This window comes from Apus apus, chromosome 9 (assembly GCF_020740795.1).
Source record: "Apus apus isolate bApuApu2 chromosome 9, bApuApu2.pri.cur, whole genome shotgun sequence".
Lineage (NCBI taxonomy): Eukaryota > Metazoa > Chordata > Aves > Apodiformes > Apodidae > Apus > Apus apus.
In genome coordinates this window covers 6,073,457-6,093,637 of record NC_067290.1, presented here as the reverse complement: position 1 = coordinate 6,093,637, position 20,181 = coordinate 6,073,457, and the positions used below count along the sequence as shown (strand labels likewise).

General features: G+C 36.8%; 1 protein-coding gene across 2 annotated transcripts in view; it reads right to left on the bottom strand.

Moving 5' to 3' along the window:
* The window catches only part of FHIT (fragile histidine triad diadenosine triphosphatase), a 558,573-nt gene that overhangs the window by 447,580 nt on the left and 90,812 nt on the right, over positions 1-20,181 (bottom strand). For both annotated transcript variants that reach the window (XM_051627731.1, XM_051627730.1), the window contains exon 2: positions 12,009-12,055. The gene's annotated coding sequence lies outside the window, so the exon portion shown is untranslated. The remainder of the gene's footprint in view (positions 1-12,008; positions 12,056-20,181) is intronic.

Sequence of the window (20,181 nt, the reverse complement as noted above, 5' to 3'; positions counted from 1 at the left end):
TAAACTAATAGGAAAGAAAAGTGGGGAGGCAAGGCTGTTGAGGAGCCATGAGAGGAGTCAAAGCATGAACTAGCTCTCTCAAAAAAATGTTCGTAGTCAAAGCTTATTACCATGGTTTTGGACTACGTTCAGAAAGCCTTAGGATCTAACTACAATAACTAGACCAGCTCTCACCTCAGAAATATAATTCTTTGCATAGGACTGGAGAACATCCTTTCCCAGAAGACAAGGCCTCAAAAAGCTCCATTCCACATTCCCATCTCGTACTGCCATTTGCCTGATGTGCAAACAAAACTGATACTGAAGATGTGAATATCACAAGAGACGTCCTCTCTGCTAGAGGAGGCAATTCTGACATGGTTTCATTCATTGAATGAATTGAAACTGATACAGAAAATGGGAGAATTCAGTGTATAGAGAGCACCAAATTCTTGCAGTGATAGTTACTTTCCTCCTCTGAAAATTCCAGGCAAAAACTCTAAGCTGTTCTCTGTAGCAGTCAGAGTATCCTAAAAAACTACTGAAAAAGGACAAATTCTAGTGCAACAAAAGCTTAGAGACAAATCTCACTTTGGATGGATTTGCCCATTTATACATCCTGAGGACCACTTCAGAGCAACCTTTTAGCAAGATAAGACTACCTCAAACACACCTGTCCATCTTCTCCTCAACTTGGTATTGATGTGCTCCTCCCTGCCACAGGTCAGGCTTGGTTACCCAACTGCCCTGCAAGGGCTGCTCAGGTACAGGTCACTTGCCTAAACTTAGCTACACCTTATCTTTCATATGCTTATTTACCAAACTGCTGTTGTTCCTCTGAGACATCAATATTGTAATAAGGCATAACTCTCGCCATGGAAAGTACAGTAGAGATAAAGGTCATCTATCTGTCTTTAGAGAAAGGGTCCCAATTCTCCTTGCAACATGTGCAACACTCATAAAACATAAGCACAGTAACAGCGTACATTAAACTCAGTGAACTCGAACATCTCTTAAGAAGGCAAGTCCAGTTATCTGTTTGGTTGGCAGTAAGTCATGCTACCCTGCATGCACACAGCACAGTCACAGAAGAAAGCCTTCTCCGTGGCACTCAGAAGCTAACACAGCCCTACCTCAGCTTGTGACATTGGGAGTTTCACAACAGTAGTCTAAGAGAAACTGGACAGGAGTTAAGTACATAATCTCACCTGTCACTTCACATACCCTTTTTTTTTCTTTCATGTTTACATCCAGTTGAAGAATACTTCAGCACTAGTACTGCCATCAAACTCTCTCCTTGACACATGAATTGGAAGGTTTTCCAAGGTGTGTCCACTGAATCATGTCGGTATTTAGTCACTGAATGCCAGATGCATAACTTTTTGTTAATCCCTTTGTTCCTTTAACCCAAGGCTAGTACTTCTTTTGACCAATATAAATATTTTCTGTCATCTTATTTTTGCTGTCACTCTGAAGTATTATGTTGCTGAGCCAAGATATTCATTTATCCCTGGTATTGCAGCCCTGTCCCTCCTGACAGTTACCCTGTGAATATATCATTATCAATCTCCCTGATCCTCCCAGGTTTGTACATAAATTCACCTCTCAGGAATTGACTTTCATGAAGTCGTAAGTCCCACCCCATTAAATGCTACCTGCTGCAAACAGGCTTTACTTGAAAGGAGCTGAGCCAGGTTTGTTGTATCCTGTGGTGAAGAGTCATTCAGCAACAGTCAAGGGGGGATGCAAGTTATTCAAATCATGGATAATGGAAGCTCCAGCTAATTTTCCACATCTATTCAAAGGGGTATTTAATTTAATACTTAGTGCATCACAACTTTCCACTTTATACTGGAACACCTCTTTTATTCTTAAATAGAATAGCAATTAAAAAGCCAAAGTCTTTATTTTTATACACTTAGCACACAGCAAATACGAGAGAAGTCTCTGCGATGGTCACACCTTACAAACCTCTGCATGAATACAAACATGAAGCTAAATAATTTCCATTTAAGAGTTTAAAACTCGCGGCTTTTTTTCGCTGCACTGCTACTCAATACCAAAATCCAACACTTTGCATATCAGCTAAACAAGAGCCCAGTCCAGAGCTGAGAGAAGGACACTGGACACAGCTTTCAGAAATGCTGTTGACACTGGGAGAGATTCATAGCTGTAGCAAACTGTAGTGATGCTATAAGGGTATTATCACTCATCATTCCTCATATTAAAACATTTTTTGCACATGAAAAAAATACCCTAAATTTGGTGTCTTTGTGTTTTTCCTTCTCCAACTACATTTCTGTTGTTTTTTTTTTAATACAGACAACTGTATTACAATAGCAAATAATAAGGCTAATCACATGCATAATCAAAGCAGACAGGGATACACACGTATATCCTTGTGCACACCCTTGTCACAGCTACAGCCATTCAGGCCAACACAAAGCCAGATCATTAGGATTTCCTCCCATAATTTCTAAGATTTTTGAGTAAGATAGTTGTTTGGGGGCTTTTTGGGGTTGTTTTGTTGTGAGGGTTTTTTTGCTTTTTTTACAAAACCTTTTCAACGTGCATCTGTTCAATTCGACCAAACTTCCCAAGTCTCATCAAAATGCCAATTTCTTTTTTACCAGCCTGTTCTTCCAGTGTTCCTGCATGTTTATATTAAACTGCTTTTGATCCTTATATGCTAAAACAACACTGTTTACTCGTGGTAACTAAATACTTGATCAATATTTCAGAGAAAAAAAACCAAACCAAATATATACCCAGTAGCAAAAATATACCAAATTGTAGTGGTTTATTAACAGGAAGAAATCTCCACAAGCCAAGTTAGGATATAACTAGCAATTTATGGCTAAAACAGCAGGTAAGTGGATAATTTAATTATTCAGAATATCCATAAGGAAATGTTCTTGTTTTCAGCACCCATTTTGGTTGTGATTTTACCACATCTTTTGTTAAAAAAATAAATCTATATTATCCAGCAAACTATGGTGAGTATGTGGATTTGGAGTTTGTTTTTGTGTGCCTGTTAACAGCAAAAGATAAAACACCACCTCTGAGGACATCTTGTTCTCATTCTTATGAAAAGAATCACCTTATTCAATAGAGAGTAGACAGGCCTGTCCTCCCACAAAGACCATTAATATTTATCTTGATACAACTGAAAAAGTATGTGATAATTATAGACACAGGCCAATTTGGAGCTCATTATCTCCACACTTTTGTTTGTTACTGCATTTTTCTATGACTGCATGTAATTTGGCAGAGCATTATTTCTTTATTATGACTTGGTTTAAGTATTTTATGTCTTCTCATAGGACGCACGCAACACAAAAATAGTCTTCACTTAATGCACTGTCTAATATACTTCACTGCCTAAATTGATTTTAAAAAGCAGATATTGTTTTTCCTTAGTCCAGAAGATTCATCATAACAGAACTAAAATACCTTTTCAGAACATCAGATCACTTGTTGTTGCATTGATCACTGTGTAAGTAGGCCATAATCTTTCATGTTAGATGTTAGTTATTTTTTTTTTTAATATGAAGCATTACTTGATAGAAAAAAATAAATTTTCTTTGAAAAGAGAAATCAGAAACAAAAATAACATCTATTTACTTCAACATTATATATTAGGATTAAACAACTGCAGTAATTGAGCAGAATCATTATGGAGTCTTCCAGTAACAGCTGCCACATTAAGAAAGGAGTAAATAATAGACTACCCATCAAGCCAGGTGAGCCTTCACTCTCTTCAGTGAAATGCATACTGCAGCACTGTGTGTCACTTTCCAGAGCATGATTGGATAAAAATATAAATGTATAATCCCTAGTGGATAATAATCCCAGTTTTGTATACTCTATTCTGCAAAGAGAAACCTTTTTTTCTGTAGAGAACAGCAGAAATCAGCTTCAGCATATTTGTTCTAGCAGCTCTTGTAGTGACATTAAATTCTGGCAAATAATAAATAATTAATTTTTTAAAAAATACAATCTTTAAGAGCTAGATTATGCTACTATTTCTTATTCAAGGGGCATAATCACTGAACACTTTGTGTTTAACATCTAAATCAAGAATGCCAATAGAAAATAATCATGGGTTTTAAAAGGACCTGTTTTAACTGTAACCAAGACAGTTAGTGTTAATAATTCAATGTTGGTTGAAAACCACTCTCTTATGACTGATTTATACAGACTGAAGTAGGCATATGTTATGCTACAGGTAGATGTGAGGTCACAAGAAACCACTTTACAGTCTTCCCCGAAGTACAATGTCAAAAAGGTCATCTGTGGTAAAAGGATTTTTGGGATTAGTCTTTCAAATCAATGCATGAATTAAAAGAAATTTACATATAAATGGGCTAATACTCTGGCTTTGAAAATAGATGAATTGTTAAGACATTTAAGAAACAGCAGAAAAGGTCAGTTAGGCATTAAGTATACATACTGCAATTTTTAAAAACTACTTGTCTTGGTAATACATTTTCCTGGTTTATTAATATTTTGTATTCACAGCCTATTCTGCTCAGAAAGTTATGCCAGCTATTTGTGAGCAAACACAGAAAAGTGATCCATATTAGGGATGGCACATTAGAGGTAAGCATGGTCTAAGAGAAAGTGAAATTTTCTTAATATTAACATATTTTGAAAGCATTTTTATTTTCAAAAGGCAAAACTAAGAAGCTTTAGTCAAAGTCAGTGAAGATTACTAGCTACTGGAAAACAAATAACAGAATCTCAGGGCAACTTTTCATATTAGTTTTTATTTTGTCCCTGACACAAATGGAGCTGCCACTGTGGCTTGAGTTCTCCCTTTTTGACCCCTTATGACAAGAATGCCATGCACCCCTATACAGCCAAACCTGCACTGGATTTGACTGTGCCTGAAGCCCAAGCACATGCCACAGGTGAGTGTAAGATCTAAGAATCAACTTTCAGGTTTGTGTGTGTCCTTATCTGTATACATGTAAATACATTTTTTGCAGTCAGGGTTTTTCTTCCTTATCTTCAGAAAGAATCTTTAAATCTACTGTATTATCTAACATAAACATTTTTTTCTTTGGACATTGTTTATATTAATGCCCTGTTCCACAATGAAAGAATTATTAACTCCTACATGCTTCTGCTTTTTCACCACAGGACACCTTGGTGATGACCCTTTACTTGGCAGAATTAGGAAGTTACAGTGAATCCGGTGTTTTATCTAAAAAAACAAAAGTAAACCACTATTACCTCCTTTTTGGATATATCTGTGTAATTAGTAAGTTCAATTTCCTGCTCATGGATGGCACAAAATTCAAATATAAAGATATAGTCTAACAGTAGACACTGAAATAAAGTACCTTCATCAAGGCCAATGTTACACAGCCTCGCTCAAACCATCTAAGTAAAAATGCAGCACAAACCAACTATGTGGTTCAATGCTGAAGCTACTTTAAAAACAGTACTCCTGCCTTCTCAGTATCCAATGCCATTGACTTGATGTTTTGTCAACACTGAGATGGATCATATTCACTGCATTTATGTTTTTCACAATTAGGCTTGGGATAAAAAGAGTGAAGGATTACTAACAGGATTAAATAAAATAAGAATAACAGTCACAACAATAACAATAATAGCAATTATTATAATTTTTAAAAACTCAAAAAGAAAGTGACAAGAAGACAGCAAGCAATGCTGATGCACAATACTGGATAGTGATGGGACATGAGAAACAGCCAAAGTAATTCCAGAAGTATAACCAAAAAGAAAAAATATTTGAAAACAGAAGCACTGGCTGCTAAAAAGCACCAAAGAATTGTAATTTACACTGAACCACAAAAATAATCTGATAATATCCTACAGTATTTAATAGAGAAGAAACCAGCATGTTTCATAGACATTAACACTATTATAGGAAAAGCTTCAAAACAATTTATAATAAAGTTCATAATCCTTTCACATGTTTAATATTAAAAATTACAAAATTCTAAATAAAATATGATTATTTAATTAACCTTTAGGACAGCTTTCTTGAAAGCCTGTTTTCTGCCATACTGTGAAGTGCAAAACTGAATTTTGTGGTTATTAAATTGATACCTTTGCTTACGGAAGGCAAAAGAAATCAAGAGACACTTGAAATGAGCCCTGTGGCAAGACACAATCAAAACAAAGACAATTTTATGGTTTGATTGGATTTCAGAAAATAAACAATGAAGTTGTATAGATACAAATAGAATTCTGAGGCACATGAAAGGGCTAATCAAGTAAGGCATAGAAAAGATCCACAGTTTCTTACTCGTAGAGTAAATGCTAACAGTACTACTAAGATTATTACTTAATGTTCAAGTAACCAGTGTCTGAGGAGTTATGTCCTACATAAAGTACATACTTTATCAGAATCAGATCATTTTTGGCTTATACTACAGAACACAACCCTCTAAAGGCTCCAGGCAACTTAGCTGTGGAAACAATAAAGAAAAATAATTTTTTTTATTAAAAAATATCCAAGAGACTCAAAAGAGAAAAGTACTTCCCAGTAATTTGATAAAGAATACTGATATTACAGAAAGTACTAACCATAAAAGAACAGGGGGTGCCAGAAGTCTAGTTCCCAAGAATGTATTATTATAGGAGAGACTTCTTCTCAAAAGAGCTGACTGAGCTCTCAAATATAAGAGACAATATAAGATAGCTAAAAACATGTTTAGCAACAGTTCTAACAAAAGATTTTTTTTTTTATTCTCTTTCTACAGTAAATTAATTCCTGCAGAACCAAAAATAGTTTAAGTCAACTACTGCAAAGTTGAGAAAAAATGCACAGAGATTCACCCTGACAAATTACCATGCTGTGCAGATACTTTTAAAGCAGGTAGATTAACTTGAACAGCAATTCAGTTGATAAAAGTAGCTAAATTGCTTTTGGTATGTAACTGACTTTTCCTAGGGCAGATTATGCCCATAAATGGGGTCATTTTTTCAGTTGCCAATTATATAGAAACATCTTTTGAGGAATAGCTACCATGAAAATAAAGGTTGAAAATTTAATCTTATAGTACCAGGGGTTCAAATGTAAAAAAATACTACTTAATCATGCAATTTTGAATTGTTTCATGTATTAACATGCTGTAAGCCAGAGGAACATTATCCATTGCATATATATGAGGCTCAGAGCACATGTGGCACTGCTAACATTTCCACTCACTGCTTTAGGAGAAGTATTCAAAAGCAAAGATACAAAGATATCACTCAATCAGGCAGGTAATGGAAGATCTGGGATAATTGGGAAAAAAAAAGGCAAGCAAACAAACCCAAAACTTAGAGGAATGAGGTCTAGCCTTCGGAACAGGAAATTAACAGCAAATCTTGCCAGAATTTTGTAAAAGAACAAAAGGTAGGGTTTATAGGGCTATAGGAGCTTGTGTCAAATATAACAACGAAGGGCATGAACTTAAGCTAGGGAAAGGTCATTGTCAAAGAGAATGTTGGAAGAAATGCTTTACACAGAGAATAGTTACGATGGAAAATAAACCAATGTGACAACCTTTGCAAAACTGATATCAACTTTAAAAGGTGACAAGCGTTTGAAAGACAGTTATTGTGCAAATAGAGAAAGGGGGAGAGAGAGATGTCTGGCCTTTTCAAAAATGGGCTTTGCATCCATCCATCTTTAAATCACCAGCATTACATCCCTACGTACTGCCTCATAACTGTCCACCAAAGAGAAAATTGACACCAAACTAAACTGAAGGATCTAAGGAGAGCATCTTGACAGCTGAAATGGGCCTTAGAGATTCCATCTCCAAATGTTATTGCCTGAATTTGTTCATTTCAGTGGAGGAATAAATCTTGTCCCATGTATTTCAGAGCCTTCACTTCTTTTAATGATTCTCCCACTTTAACAACTTCTGATTCAATAAATTCAGTGCTTTAAACTAAATGTATAATCTTAAGTGGCTCCCCCTCACAATTATACTGAAGTTGTACATTAAACCCACATTTTTTAATGTTGTATCACCTGGACATCACCTGAAACCCACCTCTTTAGAAGTTGGAAAAAATACTCTTTTTGCCAATTCCATGAAATGTCAAGAACAGCTGAACACCACTTTGTACATTCTGACCAGTTGCAGACTAGGCAAGGGAAACTGTCATCAAGCAGGCAAGTCTCTGAGGAAGTCCAAAGTACCTTTGGAATTGTATCCTTGAGAAGGTTCAAAAGGAGCTTCACATCACCTTTGTTACACACTCAAGGGCATATACATACAGCTTCAAATGTAAAAAATAACTCACCACAACAAATCTCACTGAAACGAATACAATCAAGTCAATTGGCTCCAGATGTTCAGTTCTCCAGAGAAAGAATCAATAAAATAGTCTAAATTACAGGATTCTATTATCCTATCATATACAATACTGAAAACAAAACTACTAAACACAGCCCCCTGCTTAAGAGGGAAACTACCTCTGGAATTAATATTTGTTAAGTTCTGTGCTAGCAGATTCTACTGTGAGACTGGCTACCATCATTCAAGACTGTTGCTAATAAGAACAATTTTTACCATAATTAGTGTATTTTTAGAAAGCATAAAGGAGTGGAAAGGTTCTTAAAATCTTTAATGAGTCTTTAAAGATTTTCCCCATAAAGATGACAATAGATTAGTTTACCAGATGCCAGATCATGCAACAGATCATTAACAAGAGGGTCTTTCCTGAATATTTCCCAAACAAATACCAGTTGGTTTATTCTCAGAAACAGACACAGTCACAAGCATCTCTTACCAGATTCACTTAACTGATGTCAAATAAATAATGTATTAACATCTCTAATGTCAATTTATAACTTCTTTGTCTCAAAAGCAGAAAACTATGTACACTCTCATGCAAAGATCCAAAACAATAAAATCTTGATTTTCAGACTTAAAAAAATAAGCTTTAAAAAATGTATTTAAATAGGAAAAAAAATAATGATAGAATACAACTAATCTAGATGTACCCCAAAGATGACCTGATTATAAGAAACAGCACATTTCTTATCTGTCAAGACCACTTTCAAGAGAATAATTTCAATGGATTGGTAACTTTAGGCCACTGCATTAGAACATTTATATCCAGGCATTCAAAACAGGGCCTAAAACCAATATACCTGGCTATCTGGAATTTGCTATACATTTCAGGTAGAACAATATTGATAGTCCCTGACAATCAGCTACTGCTCATCTTACAGAGAGGCACCTGATGTGCAAAGGCACATCTCCAGTGTAAGTATAGAACTAACAGACATCAGCATTGCCTAGTTGCAGCTAGTGAAAACGTGCTAGTAGTACCTGGATTGCCTTCCAGCCCCTTTCCAAAGTTCGAGGAAGGGGGAAAAGGGCTGGGGGCAGGGTGGGGTGTGCAAAAAACCCCCAAACTACCATTCTCAGGATTCAACTATCTTTTTTTACCTCCTTTGGGGAGCAAGCTGGGTCTAACAGACTCTGTCTCTAGTGTCTACCTCTTTCTCCCTGTAGTTGTAAAGCTAGGATCAAGGAAGACACATCTATTTGTTCCTCACTGTCACTAAAATGAAAATGTCTCCTGCTATTTCGTCAGCTTATCCTTCTGCTGGACAAGACCTCATTTCTCTAGAGTAAAGCATAGCTTGTGAGGGAAAAAAACAGAAGAAAAGATTTACAGAAAATTTTAATTTTGTTTCCCTTTAGCAAGTGACCTGTTTAAAAAAGAAAAAAATTCACGTTCACAATTAAGAAAGTAACAACATCTCAAAGCCCAAAATGAAAAAGCAACTTCTCCCCATCACCAAAAATGAAATAGTTATTTCCAAAAAGAGTTGATAATGACAGACCATCCACAGCTTTATAGAAAGAAAAAGGGATAAATATCAACATATATGATAGCTTCTGGTTATCAGAGTGAATAATTTAGAACTCATTTACTAGGTATGTGTCTGCCAATAAATCAATTGCTTGGGTTGCTCATTCCACAGATAAACTACTGCACAAGAAGCAATTTCAAAACAATTTTTTACATAATGCTTAACAATTAATCAAAATGTATCAATTACTTTTCAAATGAACCAATTTTTCGTTTCACATTACATATTTAATAATGGGTTTATTCTTAGATTGACTGATGATAATTCTTTGTCTTAGTAAAAATATAAATGGAAGAGGGAGAAGTTCGATATCCCACTCTCCTGCAGCATGTTCATTTTATGCCACTCAGTGAATCCAAGGGCAAGTAAGTATCTCTGGATATGATCTAGTTCATATTTCCACCCTATGGCAGGATAAACCCAGGTCATTTCTGTATTAGCAGTTTTACTCACCCAAGATGACCAAAGAATCTAAGTGTTGCAAGGTAGCCTGACAGAAGTTTGGTTCTAGCCTATTCATATTCATAATGGAAAGATGAGTGAGTTTCTGATTCCTCTGTATGCTTATTATCCTTGCTGTGTTGCTTATCTAACCTTAAGCCCCATTTAAATCTCAGTCTGTTCTGTTTTAGTTATTCTGTTTAGGCCTAGGGGGAAAATAGGAAAAATAAATTTTAAAAAAAGTATTTCCCCTCTTTGCAATAGTCATTTGTCTTTTAGAGGAAATAAGGGTTTTTTTGAGGTTTCTGTTGGTTTTATCTTTTTGCTAAACTACCTCAGTTCTTTGCTATCTGGAGCCTGAGAAGTCATCAAGAAATGACAAATCAAGTGAGACTCTGCTTTAACTTGATCAGTTCTAGATGAGCCAAGGATTTATTCACAGAGCAGGAACACAGCATACTTCCCCCCACTCCCAATAGCTGAGACCATAGATGATGGTATTTTGGCACTTCAGTACATGGTACTGCCAGCCACATACACTCTCTCATGTTTTGTCAGATCATTTTCATTTTACCCCACTGCAATTTACCAAAACAAATCCACAATCCTAAGAGAGGCACCATAGTATGGCAAATGAAAACCAACTATAAAAACCTTCTTTGCTTCCTAAATCAGAAGTATCACAGTGGTTCCTCGTAAGAAGTGAAAATAGTTGTATATTATTATTTTAAATATTTTTTTTAGCTTTAAAACCAGTGAGGTTTTCCCTCCATGCAAAACTAAGAGTTCAGTATTGAAAGGTCTTAATTTCACTACATTGTTTCTTCAGGAATTACTCTTAAGTTACCAGCTCACTAGCATGACCACTTGGGGTGTCCCGTTATTGCCACATGGATTTGAATGGAAAAGAGTGGAGGCTTCAGTGTCTGGAGATACTCTGGCTTGATGAAACTTTAATTTTAGAATTCATATAGGCACATCAGCTGCCCAGTTCAGCTCCCTGCTAAATAAAATTAACTTAGTGAAGAATTAGAAGATGCAGAAAGCTACAGACTGTGAAGTAAAACAGAGCAGGACAGTGTCTGTATTTGAGTGTACGTCACAACAGATTTGAGTAGAAAGTCAATCCCTCTTCAGAGGTTAGGGTGTAGATCTGGGTATTCAGTTTACCAATGCCAAGCCTCTTGGCTTCATAAAATCTACTGGTTTGATCAGATTAAACATTTTTGCCAGGGATACAGAGGAATAAGCTCTATCACAAATCACAAAATAACCCTCACCCCAGCTATGCCTACTGGGAGTTGGACTCTCCAACCTAATCTCTTACTCAAATAAAGAGCCTTATACAGCCTGTGTCCTGAGTACCTAAAGCTGTTTTGCATAACTAGATCTACTGAAACCCTTCTGCTCCTTTGTAACATGTTCTGATGTACAAATCATGCTCCCAGTTCAAAGACGAGGCATGTAGATTTAGACACAGTGGTTCTTGTGACATGATTTACCTTTTCTCAGGTGTCTTTTTTTTCCCCCAAGACATTTCCAAACTGAGTTTAAATGGGTATTAAAATAGATACATGTTGCATATTTCTCCTGTGACAATACATTAGCAATTTGGATTTTGTTATTTGTTACTTTGTTCATTGATGTCAGGACAATGTGAAGAAATCAGTGAGTCTCATGTTTCGGTGAACAGAGCAGTATGTTCATCTTAGAAAAGCACACTTACCTTTGGAAGTTGCAGTAGGCCTCTTCTATGTATTACTCAATCTTTACCTAAAAGAAGAAAAAAACAATTTAGTCTTAAATAGAGAGGGCCACAAAATTATTAAATGGAGAAATTCATCCACAAATGCTCACTGTGCAGGAAGAGGTGCATTCTCCATGGGAATCTTACTGAACTTCTCAGAACTGTTCTATTTGGGGGAACTCAATTTCTATTTGATTTTTTCCCCCCCAAGATAATTTAGAAAAGAGTACATTGCTTTACAGTACATACTTCTGCAACAGAACCTTCAAAACAAAAAAATATCAATAATCAACATTTAGAGCATGGATTTTTCAGCTACCTGTAAACGTACCAGTTTCCAAAATGTCTATTTAGTAAATAGTATCATAGCTGGAAAGCATTACCATGAATACTGTGCATTTTAGGATAACCACTAAACATATATTTTGCCATAAAACAAAACCTTAGCAAACCTAATGTTTCTTTGGCGAGGAGCTTCAACATCACATCTTTTCATTCAGATTTTCTTTTAAACCTTAGCCCAAAGATTATGAATTCTGAGTTTTAATCAGAAGTGCTCTTCAGAACAAGTCACAACTCTCCCCTTACAGATAGCACAACTACAGCTAACCAGCCTTCTGAAAGGCATACATGAAGTGACATGAACTTCTCACTACTATACAGTAAACCAATGCATTTTCAAAAGGGAACAGAAATGCATTAGTATTTCTCAGTTTTGCACACTGGTAGGAGCTCCTTTTTAGGACCTATTTTAACTACACAAGTATTTTAATACCAAGGATAAGAAAAAAATCCATACCATATAGCTCAGTGGAAATGATTAGAGTGATTTTGCAGTGTGTAAGGAAGGGACATTATGACCCTATGCATTTCACTCTCAATTACACTAGTGTATTATAGGAGAATGGAGATTAAACATTCCTGTCATGCACAAGATGTATGCAGCTGCCTCTTATTATTTGGTGAAGGTCATGAGTAAGGCCAAACCTACGACTGCATTCTAGCCAAATAATTCAACAGTCCCATTTCCAAATGTGTTTTGATAATGAATTATTAGGAAACACAAGCCCAAAGTAAGAAATATGCCAATGTTTAGTAGACAAGTACATGCAAAAACCCACACTGTTACTGTAAGTTAGTGACAGGAAGATTTATTTAAGCAGAAGTAAAAAGCCACCATGAACAGAATTAAACTGACATGGCATTTCGTCACTCTAAAGAGTATTCAGCAATACTGGAAAGTGCTCCAAGTAAGAGATTGCTGATTCTATTAAATCCCTCTACCCAGGTGTGCAGTTTGTGGGACGGTCATTTCCTCATCAGTAAGTGGTCTGCTGTTTTGTTGCCATCAATATGATTTGCTGTCATCCAATAAAACCCTTTCGGTTTCATAAAAGTACCATGAGCATCTATAAAGAGGAAATATTTGTTCCAGAAATGTAATTCCAAAGTTTGAGGTCAACTCTTGTTGAATTAGAAAGATGGAGAATTCATACTTCATTTTGCATCCTTCCAAAACACCTTTCTTAAATATAAATGAAGTGTTAAGAGCAACCTGCACAACATTAGGTTAGGAATATAGGAAAGAAAGGCTGGAGAAAGTACAAATTCTGCTTGGTAAGGACACAGTATTTTAAAACATAAGGACTCCTTAAAAATGTACTTGACTGACAGCAATCCCCCTAGTACTGGTACCTAAATTAGAAGTGTCAGATGGAAGTTGATAACCATAGTTCAGTTTTGGAGAACTACAAAAAATGCCTTGAAAAGACCACTTGGGACAACCCTAACTTCAGCCACTGGGAACATTCACAGCACAACATCCTCAGTTGACAAGTTTCAGCAGTTTCTGGGCACCACATCTAAACCATGTTCTGCACTAAAAAAAAAAAAATTAAAAAAATTATCATCCTTAGATTGAGAAGGTAATAAAAGTACCTCCAAGGAAAAAAAATATAATTAACTAATTCATATTTAGTAATAGTTCTGGGCAGCCAAGTCTGGAGAGAAGCAGCAACAATCGATCATCCTAGTTGCAAACCTTAAAGGAAGGTCAAAACACTAGGACAAACACCTTGAGACTGAGAGGTTTCTGCAGAAGCACATCTTTAACATTACTTTTGACAGCATTAACAGTTAGAGCAATTGTTAGCTTGGTTTTGACTCCTACTTTTACTTTTTGATAATTTAAGCATTTAACTGTATTAGTGGCTGAGGACCAAGCAAGAATCAATTCTCCTGTCCTTAATATTCTATGAACACAGAATAGTCCATATGCCCAGTCCTGAAGAGTCTCCATGGCCCAACACTAAGGATTCACATGTAGCTTTTAGTGTTCACCATTGCCAAGAACAAGGAAAAGAAGATAGCTGCTGGCTCTCTTTTTCTCAACTAGAAGGGGACATCAAATAAAGCCATTTAAACAGAAGGGGATTATTTTACAGGGTACCAGGTCTCTAGAGAGATTACTGTGGACATTTTTTACCCTTTCAAATGATAGCAAAGCCTACCTTTGTTACGAAACTTAAAGCCTACAGCTGATAGAACACTGAAGGATAAAACACATTGCCACAAGCATTCAGACCAACTTCACTTAAGCTATGAAATATCCATTACTGCTTTCACTGGTGCTCCAGGAATGAATAGTTTGACCTTTTTTTCCATTCATGGCTAGCTGATTTAACACTGCTCTTTCAGAAGTCATCTTAATTATAAAATCCAAGCTCTTAAAAGAAATTTCAATAAATTAAAAAAATTCCTCCTCATCACATAAAAGGAAACAAAAATATTTTGTCTTCCTTATTAATCCCACTAAAAACTTTCTCCTCTGTATCCAGCTAATCAATTTGACAGTATAAAGGCAATTTTAAAGGCCAACTTAGATGTGATATATATACAAATATATATCTATCTTGTTTGTATAAACACTAGTTTTCAAGGCAACACTTGAAAGAGACTGACAGAGATAAACATTTAACAAAGTCTAGCCATCCACTGATTAAGAAGCTTTATATTTGAACATATTTCAGGTATATTTTGGAACTATACTTATATTTCAGTTATTTGACCTTCCTTGACATCACACACGTTTGTTCCTCAGAGTATGTCTCAGATTCATTATTTAAGACTAAAGCAGATAAATGCATGAAAGGCACTTAAAAATAACTGTCAAAGGTTACAGGCAGGATTTCAACTCATTACATTAAAATTCCATCAGTTCTCAGTTTCATTAATTTGTCTTCTGTTGTGTGTCTTCAAGACCCCCCATTTTTATTGTTTGGAATTAAGAACATAGGATTTAAAACCCAAAAGTATAGGCTCAGGTTTACAGGCAGAACCCAGGATATCCTTTTAAACAAGGAACAGCAATAAACTTGATTATTTTGGTGGGGTATTCATTATAACCTGAAACAATAAATTAGCAATTATCATTAATTACCCCATCTCTTCAAGGATGAAGAGGGCTCAAAGAAAAACTACAATAAAATCAAAGCAGAAAGTACAAATTTGATATAGCTATCAGGAAGTTTTTAGATGGAATTGGCATTTGAAATATTAAGAGAGAGGGAAACATTCATTTATGACAGTGTGGGGTTTTTTCCTAAATTTGTCATCTCAGTAAATTACTAGAACCACTGGAAGGAAGATTACCTTCTTTAGGAAGGGTTTAATATATATTTATAAACTGTTACATAAGCATGTCCACACAATGGGACTAATCATATTCCATCATTTTTTAAAAAGCAGTAAGAAGAGGGATTTGTGTGTTTGAACTCCTGAAGGTTTTAAAAATTTACATCTATATTTTCATTCTTGGACACATCCATAACATGAAGATTTATACTCTTGCCATTGATGTATATAAGAGATATTCCATGTCTGGGATAACTGAATTTCCATGTGGACAGATATTAGTTAATTCTGACACTGGTGCTTCCTACTTTACTAAGTTCCAGCAAGAATGAATCCAGCTCCACACAACACTGAGAAACACATACAGAAGTATGGGAAGCCTGAAGGCTAAGAGCTGTCCTGAAGCCCTTTCACACTACCAGCCAGAGATGATTTTTCTTTTTACTGATTTATGAAGTATTTTATAACAAATTTCAGTTTTTAACTTGTCACTAATTTAGTACTACATCTTGCATCAAAAATTTCAATCAAAATGCCACCAGTATCTTTGCCATGCCCTGCTCCCCACCCTATTAGATATTCCTACCTGTGAGAAGAGAGGAAACAAATTATCCAACCCATCTAGGACATTTATTCAGTCCATCACCTATAGGCACAGAATCGACTAAAAGGTTAAAATGCAGCAATTGAGATCTTTCAGTGTTTCATTCCTGAGAAAAGGCTGACAATTGTAGTTTGCTCTGAGAAAAATCGAAACCCAAAGCCTGCTTACAGCAGTAGTCCCCCTGTATGCTTTACTCACTCTGTTAGTCACAGAGTTTGCTTTCTTATGAAGACAGGCAAAAGTAGATCCTTCTAATGCAGCCCTAGCAAGCAGACACCACTTGAAATTGCTTTTACTCTAATGTGAAATGGGAACAATTAACATTTTTCTGTAATTGCTAAACCAAAGGCTAATCAAAGACATCAGTAAAAGCTAATGGGTCTGTATTAGTTAAGCTAGTCAGACAGCATTTAACCTTCATTTCTGTTCAAGTGATGTCCACAAGTCACTAAAAGAGAGAAATAGCAGCAGACTGTCCAAGCAAACAAGAAATTCAGGGATTAAGCTGCTTAATAGCACTAAAAAATCTATATAAAATCTCCTCTTCAGTGTCCTGAAAGTTCACTTTACCTACATGTTCTACCTTAAAAAAGTGTAGCAGTAGAGAAGAGTTTGGGCCTTTCAGAAAACTGCCAACACTCACTGCTCTGCTTCCATACTCCGACCTATTTGTCCCTACTAATTGTTTCCAGTCTTCCTCACAGGGGCCTTAAACTCTTTGAACCAGAGAGCTTTTTCTCTGTAGGTCTGTAGGGCAGCTCTCAAAGTGGGTCCTGGTTTGCAGCTTAATTACTCAGTCCTACAGCAATAAAATTTATGAGAATGTGGCTTGTCAAACCCATGACACTTAACATGAAAAAATTAAAATACACTGAGAAATTCATACATTTGTAAATTTCTACCAGTGTGTGGGAGTGAGATGAGCTTAGATGAAGTTTGTTGGGTTTTTTTAATCCTTATGCACAAGCCTTAAAGTGGCAGCTGCTAATATAAGTCATTTAAGTACAACTTCTGCTGAAGTAGGCTTTGGGATAGATGCTTTATTTAACAGTTACTGCCATAGTTTAGTGACATTAAAAAAACAACTATGATACACAATCAAGTGAGAAAATCATAAAGAAATAATGTAGCAAGCAATTTCCGTAATATCAAAAGATTCTAGAGAGATCCTTAAAATTTTTTAAGCAAGGTGTCATGCAGTTGAATTCCAGCCTATTCACAAATGGGACTCACTGGGGTAACAAAGTGTGCTGAGTCTACAGAAGGAGAAAAATGCCAAGAGGATATATAAACACATTGAAAGTAATTTACATTCCGCTGAATTTAGTGTCTGCCAAGTCTAGTATACTACTTGAAATGTTGTGTTTATCAGACATCTGGGTAAAATTTAGGAAAGCTGGGAGATACAGAAATTTCAAAACCATTTGGAAGAGCCTCATAATAGTTTATTGTCATGCTTCAAGACAGGTCTTCTTATATCATGATGACTATATAGTCACTATGAAACCATCCTAAAATTCTGATTCTTGAGGAAAATACAAAGCCTTTTCAAACTGAGTGTTTAGGGAATGTCGAAAGGATGAGGATATCAAAAGACTGCAGTTTTGGGAGACATTGTGTCCAGAACCTTTGCAACTGAGACTTAGCAAGGTCTGCAGGACAAAAGCAAAAAATGTCTTCTGCCTTAGCAGTTCTTCCAGTATTACCTTCCCCCCCCTCCCAGGTTTTTGCTTGTTTTTGTTTTTTTTTTAATTTTTAAAAAGACAAAGAACTCTTGAAGACAAAGTGGGGAGTTACTGCAATGTTCAACTGTGCACTGCTTAAGGTATTCAGCTTGTGCTGAACAGTACTGGAAGAGAACTCAGCAACTTGCAAAAACTGTCACTACAAATTAGAAGGATCATGACCTGGTCTGATCCTTGCCTTCATCATGGCACAGCTATTTTACATTTCCATTTAAAATTCTTGCATTTCAGAAGTTTATGTAAAGAAAAGCCAACAACACAAAAAAAGCCCACTGAATTTCCAGCATTCATTTGTGAGAATGACGTAAAGCTTGGCCTGTGAAAAGAATCAGCTTTCCTCTTGCTCACAGTAAGGCACTTCCCAAGCCACGATTTTTCTAATAGACAGTGTATCCAACCACAGCATTTACAAGGAGACTGTACTTGGGGATGAACATTTTCTCCAAAATGTAGACAGACAACTAAAGGAGACTTGTATCCCCAGATTTGCTGCAAGCCCAACAGCCAGGAAACATCATAAAACAAGAAAAATAAAAACCATGAAAGATTCATCATCTTGAGTCACATCCATGTCCCTTTTTCTCATCTTCCTCCAGCTTTGGAGACAGGCCTTGCTTCTAATGTGCAATGCTTGGAATTCCATTCACACCCTTTAAAATAGTTCCTCTACATATTCTCTTGCCATCTTTAGCCATCTTCTTTACAAGATGACACAAAAGCACAACCACCAAAATAAAAACATTCCCAAAATCAAACTAACCCCACAATATAACCCTGAGTTTATGCAATCAATGCAGCTTCCCACCCATGCATTTGTAGGCTAAACTTTGAATATACAGCTCCCAAGAGCCCTGCTGAGTCTAGCTCATTAAGATAAATAAGTACCCACTATAGCTCAGCTAGCAGAAAAAATGTGAATTTTATAACAAGATTAATGCCCAGAATCCTGGCCAAATAAAGCAAAAACTTCAGAGGCATTTTCTTCTGGACTCTTCTATGAGTACTGGGCCACATATTAATATCACCTGAAAGTGCTGCTGGCATTCAGTGCACAAGCTCAGATCAAAACCAGCTAAAAGGAACCAGGCTAAGCCTAACAAAATCTTTGTTTCAACAAGTATTTGCCCAAACAACTGATGTGTTCAGTTAATAACTTGAGCTGATAACCCCACAGACACACAGCTTATGTCAGCATGTGGTCCCACATCAACTACTCTAAGCTCATTCCTGGAACTACCAAATAGATTTCGAATTTCATTGTGGGTTGTTTTGTTGGGGGTTTTTTTGTAGAATCACAGAATCACAGGGTTGGAAGAGGACGGGCCTTTAAGATCACCTAGTTCCAGCCCCCCTGCATGGGACGGGACACCTCCCACTAGACCAGGTTGCTCAAAGCCCCATCCAATCTGGCCTTGAACACTCCCAGGGATGGAGCAGCCACAGCCTCCCTGAGCAACATGTTCCCCTGTCTCACCACACTCACACTAAAGAATTTCTAACTTCAATCTACCCATTTCCAGCTAAAAACCATTACCCCTTGTCCTATCACTGCACAATCTTGTAAAAAGTCCCTTTCCAGCTTTCCTTTAGGTCCCCTTCAGGTACTGGAAGGCTGCTATGAGGTCTCCTTGGAGCATTCTCTTCTCCAGACTGAACAGCCCCAACTCTCTCAGCCTGTCTCCAGAGCTGTTCCAGCCCTCAGATCATCTTCTTGGCCCTCCTCTGGACTCACTCCAAGAGCACTATGTCTTTCCTGTATTGAGGGCTTCAGAACTGGACACAGTGCTCCAGATGGGGTCTCAGGAGTGAGGAACAGAGGGGCAGAATGACCTCCCTCGACCTGCTGGCCACACTTCTTTTGATGCAGCCCAGGATGCTGTTGGCTTTCTGGGCTGCAACTGCACTTTGCCAGCTCATGTTGAGCTTTTCATCAACCAACACCCTCAGGTCCTTCTCCTCAAGGCTGTTCTCAATCCATTCTCCATGCAACCTGTATTTGTGCTTGGGATTGCCCCAACACAGGTGTAGAACCTTGCACTTAGCCTTATTGAACTTCATGAGGTTGGCCTGAACACACCCTCAAGCCTGTCAAGGTCCCTCTGGATGGCATTCCTTCCTGAACAAACTTTTCTTTAGCTAAGAGCAAGTCTTGGCAACACCAGAGATTTTG